This window comes from Condylura cristata, unplaced genomic scaffold, assembly GCF_000260355.1.
Source record: "Condylura cristata isolate star-nosed mole 26May11 unplaced genomic scaffold, ConCri1.0 scaffold00023, whole genome shotgun sequence".
Lineage (NCBI taxonomy): Eukaryota > Metazoa > Chordata > Mammalia > Eulipotyphla > Talpidae > Condylura > Condylura cristata.
The window spans coordinates 3,737,721-3,756,265 of NW_004567124.1; the positions used below are offsets into that span (position 1 = coordinate 3,737,721).

At 34.3% G+C, this 18,545-nt stretch overlaps 1 protein-coding gene across 2 annotated transcripts in view; it reads right to left on the minus strand.

The window, feature by feature from the left end:
• The window catches only part of GLCE (glucuronic acid epimerase), an 84,746-nt gene that overhangs the window by 32,931 nt on the left and 33,270 nt on the right, over positions 1–18,545 (minus strand). Inside the window, exon 2 of one of the 2 annotated variants that reach the window (XM_004687636.2) lies at positions 12,761–12,851. The exons of the other annotated variant lie outside the window; for it this stretch is intronic. The gene's annotated coding sequence lies outside the window, so the exon portion shown is untranslated. The remainder of the gene's footprint in view (positions 1–12,760; positions 12,852–18,545) is intronic. 2 annotated transcript variants of the gene reach the window in all.

Sequence of the window (18,545 nt, forward strand, 5' to 3'; positions counted from 1 at the left end):
AGGCGGGAATTGAACTCATGCAGAAGTGGTTTTAGCTTCTCAGTGCTGTGCTTTAACCCGCTGTGCCACCAGGGAGGGCAGGGAATAGTTTAGTTTTTAAAAATTTCTTTTTTTAATTTATGCATACAGGAACTGAGGTACAGGCCAGAGGTATAGGAGGTGAGAGGATTCATCAGAGATGGAGTGGAGAGCAGAGCTGACAGATCTACTGATCTGTGGGTAGGACAGGAGAGTTTTGTTGCATCATGTGGGTTGGTTACCTGGCTGGGGATTGAACTCATACTATAGTGTCTGCAGATAGCTTGATAGCTTTTGAGACTTTTACCCCTGTGCCACCAGAGAGTCCCTAGATTCTTAATTTTAATGATGTTCATTATCACTTTTCTCTTATTGTAAACACTTTACGTGTTGTACAAATCTTTGCCTACCCAAGATATATGGTACTGCTTTCTTCTAGAAGCCTGTTTTAATTTTCAAGTTTGTGATTCATTTGTAATTGATTTCTTAGTATGATTTGAAATTGATGTCAAAATTCTTTTTTCCTCACATGGACCTAGCAGAATTAAAAAAAAAAATACCTTTTCTTCTCTCTATTGTCATCTTTGATATGAATCAAGTGACTATTTATTGTGTGCATCTATTGGTTTTATTTTTGCTAGCTTGTTTTTTCTAGTGCCAGTACCACGCTGTCTTAATTACTGTTTTGTAAGGACAGAAAAAGTACAAAGAGTACATAATGTATGACTGATACATTGATACCTTTTAGTACAAATCCTCTATAGTTTTTATTCTTCAAGACCATCTTGGCTTTTCTTGGCTCTTTGCATTTCTGTAACCTATGAATGAACTTATTAAAAAAAAAAAAACCAACCCAGATCTTTTGGGAATTTGTTTCAAACTATGTTGTAGCTAGATGGGGAGAACTGATACTTTTATAATACTGAGGCTTTCAATCCTTGCACTAGCATATTCCTCTGCTATATGTCTTCTCATTTCTCCCAATTATATCTTTTCTTAAAATTTTCAATCTTTTTGTTAGATTAATTTTGGGTATTTGATATATTTGACACAGATACGGTATCACTGAGAAAACTTTACTTTTTGTTGTCAATACCTAAGCCTACATTTGTGTGTGGGTGTGTGTATCAACCACGTACCTAGCAACCTTGTTTAAACTCATTAATTCTAATAATTTGTAGATTCTTTTGGGTTTTCTTTGTAACAAATAAGACATCTGTAAATAACTGCAGTTTTATTTCTTTTTATTCACTATGGTTCTTTCCTTTTTATCTTGTCTGGACCAGCAAAGTCTAACAGAACTTCCTGTAATAATGGAAATGTTCTGTATTTGTGGGGTATGGTAGTCATCAGTCAGATGTCTACTGAGCAAATGATATATGGCCAATGTGACTGATGATCTGCAATTTTAATTTCATCTAACTGGGATTTAAATTTCCATATGTGGTACTGAACAGCTCAGGACAAGGAGTCTCTGTTATAATGGTGAATACAAGTGGCTATATAACAGTTGTCCTTGTTTTATTACTGCTCTCAAGATAAATGTTTCCATTATTTCACTGAATGGCATGCAGTACATTTAGTGTTGGGAGGTAAAGAACATCCATCATATTAAGAAAGGGCTGTTAAATTGAAAGTTTGCTCTAAGAATTTAATAAAATCATGAATGGATTTTATGTAATTGATAAAAATCTAATGAGGTGACATATTTTTTTTTTCTGTTAATTTGGTCAATTATATTGACTGAGTTAAAAATGTTAAACCAGGGCCCTCCCTGGTGCCATAGCGGGTTAAAGCACAGCACTAAGAAGCTAAAGCCACTTCCGCATGAGTTCTATTCCCTCCTGCCCCGGAGGTGACCACGTGGCGCGGCAGACCTCTCCTGACCCTCCCGCTGCTCCCCTCAGCAGTATACTTTGTCAGTCTGCCTGTTCTGCTCCCCACTCTGTCTCTGGTGAATCCTCTCACCATCCCTGCACCTCTGGCCAGTACCCCAGTTCTATATGCATAAATAAATAAATCTTTAAAAAAAAAACTTAAACCAACCCATTCTTAGCGTAAATGCAACTTAGCTGTGACATGTTTATACCTGTATTTTTAATATTTTTTAGAATCTGTTGACCTATATTTATGAGATAAATGGACTTGAAAATTCCTTTCTTATGTGTAAATATTAAAATGGGTTGCAAACATTTTCTTTGTTCTTTGAAAAAGTTTTAGTAATACTGATGTTATTTCTTTTGAAACTTCTTAGAAGAATTTCTTTGTGAAACCTTTGGGACTGGAAATTTCTTTGTGCATAAGTTGCAAATTACAGACTCACTTTCATTTATATATTTATAATATATAATATTATATACTATAATATACTATAATATACTACTCAGCTTATTAATTTTTGTAGGTTCTAACAAGTTCTATTTTTCTAGGAATTTGTCCATTTTATCTAAAATTTCATATCTATTGGCATAACAAATTTTTTAAATCCTCTTTTTTTTTAATGTCTATGGGATCTATTAAGATGCCCCTTTGCTGAAATGGAAATTTTATATTTTTCCTTTATCAATACTGCAGGGGAGGTTCTTGTGTTTATTTATAAATACTGATTTTGCTGATTTTCTATTGTAAATTTGGCTTTTAACTTCATTATTTATGGCTCTTTTGTTTTCTGCCTTCTTTATTCTTTTAGAAGAATGCTTCTGCATGGTTTATGTTTTGTCCACAGACTTTGTTCAAGACGGTACCCTTTTATTAACTGCCATATAAAAATAAGGTGGTGACTCCTGATTCAGTTATATAATATAGAATGTTCTGTTTTTAAAAGTTTCCTCTGACACATCTACTCTAGCACCAGTTCTATACTACTCAGATATTTAAGACTAATGACTTATGTTGGTACATTCCCTTTCCAAAGTGTACTTTTGTCTGTGTGTGCGTGTTTGTGTGTGTATAGTTCTCTACTGATTATTTAGATACCCTCCTATAGAATATACAAATTAGTCTGGGGTAGTAACAAATATTCCTATGCTCTTAATGAATTAGCAAATCAAATTTAATTCTTCTTCGCATATGACCCACTGACTCAATGCCATTTAATTCACCACTTAAATAATAATTTTACGTATGTGTGTATATTTATATATATATATGTTTGTGTATATATTTGTGTATGTATATATGTCTGTATGCTGTATATGTATACACACATATACACATATATATGTGTATATTTTCCCCCTACTAGTCAGTTAGTGGGTTTACTCAGCTAAAGACATGAAATCTACACTAAAAGGACTGATTTACAAATAGGAATATATAGGAATATGAAAGCTCTTATGTTTTCTGAGGAGTCATGTTTGACTGTCAATAAGGATTTGGGCACTCATTGTAGTGATAACTTTCTTGGTTGGCAATTTAGTTTTATTCTGAAAATCCCATTATTCCTTTTCTACTTTAGAATAAACACTGGACAAAGTAAAAATGTTACATTTACAAAGTGTGATTCTACTACTGCCTCTGACTGGGTGATTCTATTACTCTCTTGGATTTTCTTTTGGATTTGTACACTTGTGGAACAGGTTATACATACCAGTTTAATCAGATAGCTTATGAGATCTTTATAAAAACAATGCAAAGTATTTTTATCTTAATATAGTACTTAGAGAATTTTATCTAGCTGACAACAGTTTTGAAACTTCACCCAAATCATGACTTGACTCATAGAGTCTAGAAGTTCATAATCTGAAACAAAAATGATGTTTGTGGTAAGAGATTCTTTCACAACCCACCTAAATATAAGCAGTTTAGCCAACAGAAATGTCCTGATCACAGTACTCTAATCACTAATGCCAGTAATAAGAATTAAAATAGGATATGTCTATATGAGAAGGATGAAATTGGATGAGTTCTAGGATCTATGTCAAACAAAAACTTGAATTTTCACATATAAAATTTGAAAGCTGTAGTAATCTTAAAATTACTATTAACAAATTATTTATGAGAACCTGTATAGTTACATGTTTAACTTTTTATCAGAACATAAATCCTGACTAAGATAATAGGTCATTCCAAGCAATCAGATGCCCAGGGCCCTGGGGCTTTGCAAGTAATTCCCACAACAAATGGTTTTGAGAGAACCAAGTAACTTAAGCTTTTTAAGCTTTTCCTACCTTTTTCCTGCAAAAAAGTGAAGGGGAAAAATAAGCATAACACATTTTTGGCTGATGTTGTACCAGCACTGTATTGCTGTAGATATATATGTAGTATTAGGAGCACTTAGAATTCACCAGCGTAGCTGTGTTGCACAGCCCATTCTAAAAAACAAAAAGGAAAAGCAAAACAGAAATACCTATTTATTAAGAACAAGAAAAGTATCAACAGTTCAATTTTTTTATGTTGGGCTTATGACTGACCTAATTTCTATTCTAAGAATCACTGAGCTGGATATAACCTTAGAAACCAGTCCAGCTATTTTATTTACATAAAGAGAAATACAGAGATCTGCAGAAGTTAGCTTATTTGTCCAGTCACTCTGGTATTGGATACACCAACAATTAACTCAATGCACCTGATTTCTAAGGTTATGCTTTCCATTTTAACTTAGTACCTACATTTCACTACCTGGAACAGTGCAATAAATAAGAAAATAAACAGAGGTAACTTAGGTAATGCTTTGTACCATCCCATTTAGTACTAAAATATACTTTGCCCTGGATTGTGACAAAAGAAATACTGAATTACTAGACTCTTCATTTACTAGATTTTGACTAACATTTAGCACTTTTTAAACAAAAAAATCTAGTTTGCTTGTCTATATACTGAAATAATTTCCTATACAACTTTAGCATACTTAAAATAGTCTACATTTATGAATTTGATAATTTTAATTTTCTAGAAATAAATACTAAATAAAGACTAGTCTACAGAGAAATTTACCTTAGTAGGTATACAATAGGACCACTAATATAACAAAAATATTAAGAAAAATTCCTGCAACTGGCCACAGTTCTACATATAGTCACAAATTCCAGAATTATAAGATTAATATAGGGCAAAATACTATTGGGATAAAGACAGGTTAATCACTGTGAAAATGGAACTTATTGATCCACTATAAAATGAGTTTATTGACAAAACAATTTAAAGCATTATTTGCAGTTATACAATAGATTGTTTTGTAACTATTACACTAAGTATCATTTCTAAGAGTTTAATTAGACTATTAAAAAGTTAATGTAAACATATTTAACTTCTAGAATTTTTACTGATAATAGCAATACAGTTGTGTATTATTTCTGATTCAGAGATGATAAAAAAAAACAATGAACTACCACTAATGTCATTAGAAAATACTTTCTCAAACACCCATTGGAGACTCAGTCATGTGACTAGCATTAAGAAGGATTAAGCTGGTAGTTTTCTCATATATCCTATATGAAAACAGGTTTCCCAAAGTGAAGCCCTACAAGGTCGAAGAGAACACTACATCAGACTAGGATAATATCAGTCTCATCTGGTCATTAATTCCCCTCCCAAACACTTGAAACTTCAAAAACTTACATAGGTACCTTCTGTAGGAAATTTATAAATTACTGCCAGAATCTGAATATGTAAATAAAATTGCTCCATCTATCTTTCTCCTACTGAAACAAGGGACAAAGTAGTTAACTAGAAGCTGTATGAACAGAAACAATTATAATGACCCAAATGATATGACAGAAATGTTGTCTTTTAAAGCATGGATTATTTCCCCAATTTAAACCTGTATTTATGTATTATATTAAGATCTTAAAAGGACTTTCTATAGTACACAAACAGAAAAGTCTATTTAACAATATTCCTTGCACATATCCTAATAGATTAAATACAGGTAGGTCTGTATAAAAAAAATAGTAATGTAAAGTTCAAATGGGGTAAATATCATTCACTAAAACTTTATATCTTTATTCCATTCTGATAAAAGCTAAATGTAATCTAAAAACTCAGTTAGTTTACTAAATTACAGATTATTTCATAGTTTCTGAAACAAAGTGATAACTATTTCACACATTTTTATTAATTCAGCTCAATACAGCAATATATTAATTTTAAGCTGTCTGCTTAAATACTGATGTAAAGTGGCTCAAGTATAAAAATTTTAATGTCTAACTTCTTTCACTAATATTGACTTGTTAGAAAAATATACCTACTAAGGTCTCATAAGTTGTTAAAAAGACAAAGAAAATAACATATTTGATTTTGACAGACAAAGGTAAAAGGATCTCACCTAAGACCCTCAATTCCTTTTTCATTTTATTTTATTTTTTAAAAAGATTTTATTTATTCATACAGAACTGGGGTACAACCAGAGGTTCAGGGGCAGTGAGAGGATTCACCAGAGACAGAGTGGGGAGCAGAACAGGCAGATGGATGAAGTACATTGCTGTGGGGAGCAGTGGGTGAGTCAGGAGAGGTCTGCTGTACCATGTGGGTCTCCTCCAGGACTAGGGATCAACCTCGTACTGAAGCAGCTGCAGCTCACTTGCAGTGCTGCGTCCTAACCCACTGCACCATCAGGGAGGGGAATACCATTCCTTTTTTAAAAGTGACTTCTGTCAACTCAGAGTCAACCTTTAGTCCTAAAAGAGTCTATTACATTTTATCTTGCCTAGCATGTCTTTTTAGTCACAGAGGTAATTTATGTATAGATTCTTAAAAAGCAATCTAGCTTTGGGCAACATTGAAACTATCATTCAAATACTCAGATATGATATAGAAATACAAACTATAATTCATTCCACTGAGGAAAACATAGAAAACTAAACTTCAAATATGGAAATGTGTATTCTATTATAATCAAATATAGTCAAAGATCCACAAGTGATGGCAGCAATTTCAATCAAAGACATATTGGAAAAGCCTCTGTCCACCAGATTGATCGTAAAAGGAGAAGACCCAGCTGCCCCTTAAAACACATGGATTGCAATCAACATCATCAGTCACCAGGGAAATACAATTTAAAGCAACGAGACACCACTGTCTATTCATCAGAACAGCTAACATACAAAATAAACTGACAACACTACATGTTGAAGAGAATGCAGCCCAACAGGAACTCACGCACATGGGTGGTGGGAATGCAGAATTATAGTCGCTTGGAGGAAAGTTTGCCAGTTTTTTATAAAGTATGGAACTTACAATAAAGTACATAATCACACTTCTGGGCATTCACCCAAGTGAAAGAAAAATAAGGAATGACACATAAAAACACCTTTATGTAAATATTTATAGTAGTTTTATTCACAATTGCCTCAAACTGGAAACAACTTAGATGTTCCTCAACAGATAATGGAAAAATTGTGGCAATACAATGTAATATTACTCATCAATAAAAGGTACAGCTGATGATTTACACAACAGATGGATGCATATTAAATGTATACTGTAGAGTAAAAAAAGCCAGTCCTAAGAGGCTGCACAGTACTAGATTCTATTTATATGAGGTTCTGGAAAAGATAGACTAAAGACATAGGAAATACGTTGACCGCTACCAAGTTCTGGAGGTGGAACGGTGAGGTGACTACAAAGGGACACGAGGGAATTTGGTGGTAGTGGTGGTGGCGTGTGTGTGTGTGAGGGGTGATGTTATTGTTGGCATACCATGATTCTGGGCATTTTGCAAACCTACAGAACAGTCCAACACGAAGAATGAATTTTACTGGATACCAATTAAACACACACACAAACCAGGGTGTCAGAGAAACCAAGGATGTAATGCAAACTGTGAAAAATGAATACTCAGAAAACTAAAGGGAATATGGAAGAAGAGGTTTGACTTAAATAACTCTGGAAATGAACATTTTTGGCTGAGAAGAAAGATAAAAATGACTGTATACAAATACTGGTAAATTTGTTTCTCACAGGAGTATGGGTTAGCAATTCTTAAAGTACTATACATACAGTAAATAAGTATATAATGCTGTAGCTAATAATAGTAAGGTTTCTCACTGTGGGAGAAAGAAGTTACTAACAAGAAAATGAGGAATGCTAGAATCCCTACGGTACTAGACTGGAGTTGGAGGTATCGATATAAACTAACTTGCTTCATGCATACACAGATATGACAGTGCTAATAGAAATAAGCAGATATGTGTACATATGTACATTAGTATACATTCCCTAGCTTTGACTGTTGAAAGGTCTTGAAATAGTAACATTTCAGTAGTAGTGAAGACACCGTGCACCTAGATATTGGCTTTTAAATACTATTTTCCAATAAGATGGGCTCCTTGGTGTAGAGGATGGTCCTATCATTGGGGCCAGGAAAAAACACGGTGATCTATAGCATCTTGCATACTTAGAAAGTAAAATTTTGCTTAAAAAGAAGGGAAGAGAAACAAAGCATATTAAAAACCACCAGAAGCAAACGTCAAAGGATTCCTAGTGCCTAGTGTTGGAAAATATGAGCCATAAAGTAAATAACAATAGTACTGATACTAATGTAGAAAGTACATATAAATAAATGATTAAATAAATATATGAGGTGAGGCATATTTTTTCTTTATGATAGTCTGCCTCTCAACTCTTCAAAATTAAATGAGAAAAAAAAACAAAAACAAAAAACAACCAGAGAAATGAAGGTCAAAATCTGATACTCTATGCCTGTTACCTGGGCTCACATCTTCTGCAACAGTGACACCACTGTCACTGAGGAAGACTTCACCATTAAAATTGGGTACCTGCAGTTGAAAAGACTCTGCATTCTCCTGAACATGAGATCTAGGGCCTGAGCTACCTTTCTTTTTAATTCTGTCAAAATATCAGTCTACAGATTTCATATTATTAGCATTTAAGAATTTGTTCCGAGAACACGTAAAAATGATAAGAATCTTGTTTTTTAATCTATGTTCAGCTAACACCTCACTTGTATGACCAAAAACAAATTTTAATTTCTTCTAAAAATCAATAGAGTAAAATTTGGAGGTCTAAATTAATTTTTTTTAATCCCACCACATCTATTATACCCACCTCTGATCCCTTTTCCATCTCCTTCTCAATTTCAGAAACCTCACTTGATGAATGATTACTAGTTTTATAATTTTGCTTGGGATATTTCTTTCTGATAGAACAATTAAAATGAACAAATGCAGAAATAAGGAGGGGGATAGGAAATTACCATTAGACCACCAGAGTAATAAATGCTATAGGTAGCTCCACAAGAAATGCTAAAATCAATGTCCACAAATTAAAGGATAAACAGGGTATCTGTGTAACCTCAAAATATTTCCTCCTAAGTACTTACTAATTAAGGGGAAAATAGTAATTTTTCAGGGAAAAACCTGCCAGGCAACATCATAATGAAGTGACCAAGGTTACTAACATCGCCTGTAATGAAACCATGACAGCAGGTAACCCTTGATCTCTTGTGCTGAGGAAACATCTTATCTGGTATTCTTTACCTTTGTAACTGCTATTTAACTATGAGAAAACCAACTTCAAAAATATTCTATAGAACACCTAACCAGGAGTAGTCTGAAGCTCATTAAAGACAAGGAAAGACCAAGGAACTGGCAAAAAATTGTTGGAGAGGAAGGAAATAAATGTTTATGTGAAATTCTAATAAAGTCTATAATTTACAAGTCAATGCTGATTCTTTAGTTTTGATTACTGTTCCAAAGTTATGAATGACGTTAACATTAAAGGAAGCAGTGGAAAATATACAAAATCTCTGTACCAGCTTTAGAACTCACTTACATGTCTAAAATTACTTCAAAAATCAAAAGATCTTTTTTCAAAAGGAAGTCATAAAAAGTCGATTCCTATTTCAAATATGTGTGTATCTTTTCTGTGAGTAGATTTTTCCCCCAAATGAGTGTAAAGAGAGCAACGCTTTAAAAAACTCTTTAAAATTTCTTTTAAAAAGAATTCCTACACTGGTCAATTAAAGTAAGATATTTTCATGGTATCTTCTGTGAAGGCAAACCTAAGAGGTTCATTTCCAAATGAGTCTCTTTATTGCCCTAAAGATTATACAAGGGCATTGATCAGGGTTCATTACTTTAAGAAGTTTTCTGCTGTAGGTCGAATACTTGTGTCCCTCCAAAATTCTTATGCTGAAATCCTAATCTCCCATGGGATGGTCCATGAAAATGGGGTCTTGGAAAGTGATTTCTTCTTGAAGCAGAATGCTCATGAAAGGGATCCATGTCCTTCCTTATAAAAGGGGGTCCAGAGAGCTCCCTCACCCATTCTGTTAGGATATTCAAAGAGACAGTCTTCTATGACCCATAAAGTGAGTCCTCACCAGACATAAAACATGTGTCAGAATACTGACTCCCCAGGCCTTCAGAACTGTGAAACACAAGTTTCTATTGCTGATACCCAGTGTATCTTACTCCGTAACAGTATCCCAAGTGGATTAAGGCTTTGACTTTCTTTGGTAGTCCAAATATCTCCAAAAAGAAATTACAAAACAACTCCATCCAAGTTCTTCATTATCTACTCATGTATACTCGAAAAGATAAATAGCACATTCAATTCTGCCCACCTTCAACAAACACATCTAATTTTCTAATTAATTATGTCAAACTGGAAATGACTCCGTATTTCACTTTTAAAATGAAGTATCTTTTAAAAAATATTTATTTATTTACTCATACAGCGCTGGGGTACAAGCCAGAGTTGCAGGGGGTGAAAGCATTCATCACAGACAAAATGCGAGCAGGACAGGCAGAGTACACTGTTGAGGGGAGCAGCGGGAGGGTCAGGATAGGTCTGTTTGGATCTCCTCCAGGGTGGGGATTGAACCTGCACTGATGTGAGCTGCTGCTCACTTGCAGTGCTGAGTCCTAATCCATTGCGCCACCAACGGTGGCCCAAAATGAAGTATTTTATGTTGACCTAGAAAACTAACTAATTTAAGCCTCTGTGGAAAATAATTTGGGGGGTGGGAATCAAAGTGTGACCGCTTTAAAGTATTTCACTGAAACATAAATCAGAGAGGTTCATAAAAAGATGTCTTAAGATACGATTTTGAATGAGGGAAAAACCTTCAACTGTATCTTCTTATATCATCCATCATTTAAAAAATGATTCATAAGGCTCAGTGTATGAATCAGATAGGTACTTCTAAAAGAGCAATTCAGTCAAGACCACAGCTAAACATACATAATACACTAAGGTGGCCTCATTCACATATTAAGCTAAAGTCCATAAAATGTCCATAAATTCTTCTGCAGCTTAATTTTACATATCTTCCATAATTCAAATGTAGAACTCTCTAATTCTAAATCTATACTGACTTACATTTAATAATATATGATGGTATCCAAAGATGCAGAGTATATTCTTTCAAATCAATTTCAGATTTTTTCCTTTAAAAAGCAAAAAATTTAAGTTTTAAATTCATTTTATAAGAACAGGAACTATACCTCATACAGGTATTTTGGGAAACCAAATGAATCTTTATGTTATATACAACATAAAAGAGGCTATTTTTCAGATCAAGTAGTTTCTCCACAAGATGAAAATTTCACAGAAATTTAATTTTGTTAATATCCAGAACCTAGCAAAATTTTTCTTTTTCACACTTTGGTTTTTTTCTCTAGAACAGAAATTACTTTATTTTGATATTGTTTAGAAATCCTAATTTACATGGCATATTTAAAAAATACAACTTTTTCTTTAGCCAAGTGATTTCTGACAAGTCTAGAAAACTTTTTAAAGACTTTCTAGGTATATTTACTTTTTCTTCTTTTCTGTTATGAATCATGAACAGGTATAAGTGATTCAAATAAAAACTTCAGGGAGAAACAATGCCAACTTATATCACGGTTTTACATCAGAATATTTTCATTTAAAATGTCACATTTAGGGTATATTAGACAGATATTAAAAGCACAATTAGTGGCCCTCCCTGGTGGCGCAGTGGATTAAAGCACAGCACTGAGAATCTAAAGCTGCTTCCTCATGAGTTCGATTCCTGCCTGCCCCGGAGGTGACCACATGGCGTGGCAGACCTCTCCAGACCCGCCCGCTGCTCCCCTATATTTTAATGCAGGAAAAGGTTGACCCATCTAAACTTTCATTTTTTTAAAAATCTGAGCAAAATGTAGACTTCTGCTTAGACACAAGCACTTAGGTTTTAGCTGCTGATAGCACTGTCTTTATTTAAAATCACCTATTTCAGAAAACTAAACCTCTTTCTAAGACGTACTACAGATCCCTTAAGAAGTTGGCTTTGGGTAGAATAGATACACTCAAATCTCTAATTAGTTTTCATACAAGATAATATGTACTGATAACTAAAATTGGTTATCACTTCAGTTATTGTAATTGTTTAGCACAGTAAGTTTCCTGATTCAGTCTTCTAAGGTAAGGTACAGCAAACTTTTCTTAAAGGGCCAAATTTTAGGTTTTCACACCATATGGATACTGTTGCAACTTATGAACTGTCCCCATTGTAGTTTTAAGGTAACCCTGCTTCAGTTGTGTTATGTTTCAATTAAACTGTATTTACTACAACAGATGAACAGCCTTTGGGCCACAGTCTGCAAACAAGGTTTGATGATCAATAACATTCAATGAACATAAAATCAGACCTCCCTTGTATTTAGAAGTTACATGGAACATGAGCTATTTACATGATAAAGGAATTATGAAAATATTTTCTGAGGTCAGAATTTCAGGTATACTGAAAAACTAAAAGGTGTTAATAAGGCACATATTAAAACGTAATATATGAAAATATGTTAAGTAACCTTACCTTAATCAAATGAAAGAATCTAAACTCTAGTACATGGCTGGTCTCAAACTGAAAATATATTGCATCAAAACTTCAGTTTCTTGTCAAATTCCTAGAGAAACAAAATGTAAAACCTTCAAGTCAGGCCCCCAGTTCCAGGTAAAATAGAGAAATCACACACCAACCTGTCTGACTGAAAAGTTGGTTAGCTACAAGACCTAGATAGAGTACACAGAGAAGTTTCTTGAAGGCAATAAAAAGTAAACAGTAGTGTAGATTGACAGAATTTGAAGTAACACTGAAACACTTTGCTTCTCATTGGTTTCCTCCAATAATATAGCTCTACTCCCAGAAGTGGGCATTAAGCACAGAAAAAAAGTTTAGACAAAGTCGCTAGTTCTGACACTTTGAGAGGGAAAGTGAATTCATAAAAAGCTGTGGAAATCCCTTCCCTAATCCCTTTTTATCCCATGTTTCTCAAGCACCATCTCCTCTGTCAGTTGTAATGGGGGACCATCAGGACCCTAAAATTTTGAGGTTAGAGCACTGCCTCTCTAATCATAAGTTTTAATAAGATGTGGTGAATCCTGGTGCTCTTTTCCTCATTCTCTGTTATCTTCCTGCTGTGTGGTCCTGGATATGATTACAGTTGTAGTGAGTGTACATTAGAGGGGGATAAAGCCCTACCATTTTGGTCAGAGAATGTAAATTGGCAGTCCTGGGAAATAAAATTTACCAGTAAATCACAGAGAAGGGGGAGCTAACTGAAAATTTAACTGATCTAGGGGAATTTGCAGTCTGAATCTAACTAGATTTGATTATCTACTAAAACAAATATATCATTATTCCTCATAGAATTTAGACAAGAACAAAAGTATCACAACATAAGTGAAAATGTCCAGGATACAATCCAAAATTACTTGGCACAAGAAGAACCAGAAAAATCTCAACTTGCATGAGAAAAGATGTCAATACAAAGAAAACACAGAAAAATATTGAAGTTATGATAACAACTGTTACAGACTGTTTCAAGAAGAGCAAACATTCTTGAAACAAATAGAAAAAAAAAAAGCATGGCTCAGAAAATAAATCAAAGATATGAAAGAACCAAATGTAAATAGGAGAGATAGAACATGTCAATAACCAAAATAAAAGGCTCACTAGAGAAGCTCAATAACAGCATGGAGATGACAAAAGAAAAAGTAAGTGAACTAAGTACATACAAACAGAAATTATCCAATGTGAACAGAGAAAAGATTAGAAAGAAAAGAGTGCCTTAAGTCCAACCTTTGTGACATGAAAATCTCAAATAGAGAAGAGTTCAGTGTAAATAAAAATATTTTAAGGAAAAAATTTCCAAATTTGTTGAAGGACTTAAGCTTAGAGATTTAGGAAGATAATGAACTCCCAAGTAAGATAAATACAAAGACACCCATGCTGAGCAATATCCTAACTAAACTTTAGAAACTTAAGACAAAAAAAAAAATCTTTAAAGCAATCAGAAAAAAATTAACATTACTTATAAGAGGGAAAGGTATTTCAAGCCTGTGGATTTATTTCAGAAACGATACAGATCAGAAGGAAGTATTTTTTAAGTGCTCAAAGAAACATTAACAACCCAGAATTCTATATCCAGCAAAAATATTCTTTGGAGCTAAAGGCAAATGAAAACATTCCTCGATGAAGGAAAACTAAGAAAATGTGTTCACACGCATTAACCACCTTAGCACAGATACCTTGTAGAGAAAAACTAAAATTCAACCTTTTAGTTAAATTTATCTATGTCCTCTTTTCCCTCTCCATCTTCAACATAGACCGTAGTCCCTTAAACCTAGAGAGATCTTTTGAGACATGACTCCAAAAAAGTGGCCAACAGTATATCAAGCAATCTGAACTTTGAAGTATAACCACTGAGATAACATCCCTTAAAGAAGCTGCAGTTCCTTTTTTTAGACTGTGGATCTTTGGAATGATAAATCTGCCATTTTCACTTCATTATCTGAAAGTGAGAGTTGGCTTGTGAAAACAAGCTATAGATGTATAGCAAAAAAGCACATAACAACATGTCAAACATTATTTGCCACAGGAAATGACAATTTAAAACCATTACAAGATACTATTCCAAACCTATTAGAATATCCACAATTAAAGAATGGCCATAGCAAGTGATCATAAAATAGGCAGGATAACTAGAACTATTATACATTGCTGATGGAAATAAAATATTATAGCCACTTTGTAAAATGAGGCTGGTGATTGCTTCTAAAGTTAAATTATACACTTAGAATATCGCTCAACAATCCTACTAGTATGCATTCAACCAACAGTAATACAAACTCATATTTACACTGACTATACATAAATATATTAACACCCTTACTCAAAACTGCTAAAAACTTTAAACAAAGTCCTTCAATCAATGAATGGATAAATAAACTGTAGTACATTCATACAATTAAACACTATCAGCAGTAAAAAGGAATGGAATACTGATAGCCACAACTAAGATAAACTGTACCTACTGCGTTAGGAAATGCAGGTGTAACCACTTCATATCACTGAATTCTGTATTATTTCATTTAATGGCCATTTTTCAGAAGAGAAAACTAGAATGACAGAATGATTGGCAGGGATAAACTATAAAGTTATAGCTGAGCTAATTTTAAGAACTAGTGAAAACTGTCTGGATACTAATTGTGTTGACCAGTACTTGAATCTACACACAAGTTAACATTCATCAACTGCACACAATTTTACTACATGTTCATTAAAACATTTAAATGAACATTTAAATTTTGATACTTAAAAAAAACAAGACTTTTTCTAGGCGTTTATAATCTATAAAAATCCTCTTGTTTATTTTAGCTACTTTTAAGATAGAGCAAGTGCCAAATTTCTCAGGTCAACCCAAAATGTAAAAAGAAATGGAGTAATTAACAGCCTAAATTTCTTTTCCTATAGGCAGAGCATCACCACCTGCAAAGGAGTAACCTGCTAAACCTCACAATCCCACCTAACTAAAGAGTAAATCTTGACATCTAGTTAATGACAACGTGAAAGAACTTACACTAGTCTTTTTTTTTTATTTATTACAAAGTTTATTTTTACATCATTTTGCACATTTTTTTTCCATCTCGATTGTAATCCCCGCGGGTCTCCCATCACCAAATCACCCCTGTGCCACCACCATAGTCCCGTGCATTTCCCTCCCTTCCCCCCCCCATTTTTGATCCCATTCCCCACTCCACCCCCACAGAATGTCTCTGGTATATGGTTGTTCATTATTTTTGTTATCTTCTTGCCTGGTCCATTATACTCCTGCTATGAGTAAAACCATGCAGTATTTTTCCTTCTCTTTCTGGCTTATCTCACTAAGCATGATCTTTTCCAGCTCCATCCAAGTTGCTGCAAAAGACATGTGTTTCTCTTTTTTGGTTGCTGAGTAATATTCCATTGTATATATGTACCACATCTTTCTAATCCAGTCATCTACTTTTGGGCATTTGGGCTGCTTCCATGTTTTTCCAATTGTAAATAAAGCAGCAATAAACATGGGGGTACAAGTATCTTTTTCAATCAGTGTTTTTGTGTCTTTTGGGTAGATACCTAGGAGTAGGATTGCTGGGTCGTAGGGAAGCTCCATGTTTAGCAGTTTGAGGAACCTCCAAACAGTTTTCCATAGTGGTTGTACTAGTTTGCATTCCCACAAACAATGCAGGAGAGTTCCTTTTTCTCCACATCCTCGCCAACATTTGTTGTTGCTAGTTGTTTGAAGATGTGCCATTCTCACTGGGGTGAGGTGGTATCTCATTGTGGTTTTAATTTGCATCTCCCTTATTACGGGTGATGTTGAACATTTTTTCATATGCCTGTTGACACTAGTCTTTTTAAAAAAACTTATTCTTTTTAAGGTTTATTTATTTATGCATACAGAACTGGGGTACAGGCCAGAGGTACAGGGGCGGTGAGAGAATTCACCAGAGACAGTGGGGAGCAGAACAGTCCGACTGATGAAGTACACTGCTGAGGGGAGCTGTGGATGGGTCAGGAGAAGTCTGCCGTGCCACACTGAAGTCTTTTTTAAAGGATACTAATTTATAGTCAAAGAACACTAGGAAAGGGGAAAATGTGATTAATTCTACTTGTACAGAGAGCATCTTGCAAATAAAAAGGTAAAACCAGCATTCATTTCTCTCTTTATTATCAGGGAAAAGTTGCTTTACTTAAGTAAGTAGCATACAGTAAAACAAGGATGTAGATCAGATAACATACTTTAAAATTAATTCTACTCTTCTGCAAGAGTCTATCTTACTATAGACTTCCAGTAGTATTGTAAAATAACTATAAGCTTCCACTATACTAACATACACATGACACAAAACATTCAAATCTATACACTACAAATATTAAATTTAAAAATCTAAGCACAAAGCTACAATGTCTCCTGAACACTTTTATCATATTATTTAAAATGTTAGATTTTCATCTCAGGCTTTATTTTAAAAACCATTCGCAGCCCTCTCTGGTGGTATAATGGGTTAGGACACAGCACTGCAGGCTGGCTGGAGCCACTTCAGTGCAAGTTCAATCCCTGGCCCAGGTGATCTACATGGCATGGCAGAACTCTCCTGTCTCGCCCGCTGCTCCCCTCAGTGGTGTACTTCCTGGATCTGCCTGTTCTGCTCCCCTCTGTGTCTGGTGAAGCCACTCACCATCCTAAACTTCTAGCTTGTACCCAGTTGTGAACGCACAAATACATAAAAATCTTTGGAAAAAATCTCACTTGCAGCCAACTTTTTTATATTTTAATGAAACTCAGCAATTAACTTGTTTTTAACATGAAACTGTTCTCAACTGTATTAGTAAATTTACCAACAATTTCACACTGAATACTTTCATATTTGAAATAACCAGAAATTAAAAAAAAAAAAAAAGGTCAATCTGCAATTGCATTATCTTTAAATGGAAAACATAAAACCTTGTGGGGTACAGTTTTTGCCTGCAGGCCTTTTGTTTTCCTAAAATTACATTCAATTAGAAGTGAGTGGCCTGCTTTAGGCTTATTTTTCCCAGGAACACATTTGGAAAAATGTAAGACTTACACCTGGCACTATATCCTTTCTAACTTAAGGCATTTCTGTACCCTCCTTATACTAGTTCAAAGGCCAGTTTAGTTTTGACATCCATTAAAACATCCATTGTACCTAATGCAAATATAAGTTTACTGTTCCATGTAATCTTCTCAGTAGACATTCAATTTACTAAAGAAAGACTTTTAATAATTCAAATCTGACTTCAAAAGATGCAATCATCTGTCAAATTTTTCAATGAGTCAGTAAATTTCATCTGTCTTTCTGCAGCATTGCATATATGCATACTTTAAAGTCACTCCTATATTTTAACACATATAGCACAGAAAGTTTTTTCCTTTTCATTTTGAAAGAATCAAACAAACCTCAGGCATTTTTATTATTGCACTATTCACTGCTACATGTCCAGTTTTCCTCAAAAGTTTCTTTTTTAGGAAGTGTGAACTAAATCCAACAGTATGCTACACTCTCCTAATCAAACACCCAAAAAAGACATAGAAATCAACACTGTCTAATAATATTTTAAGTACCTCAGCCCGTTAAACTACCCAATTAAAAATATCATCTTCCAGGCCCTCCTTGGTGGTGCAGTGAGTTAAGGCACAGCACTGCAAGCTAGCCCCAGGAGCTTCAGTGTGAGTTCCATTCTTCTCCCCCCACCCCTCAGCCCCCTGCAGGTGGCCCACATGCCAGGGTAGAATTCTCCTGACCGGCCC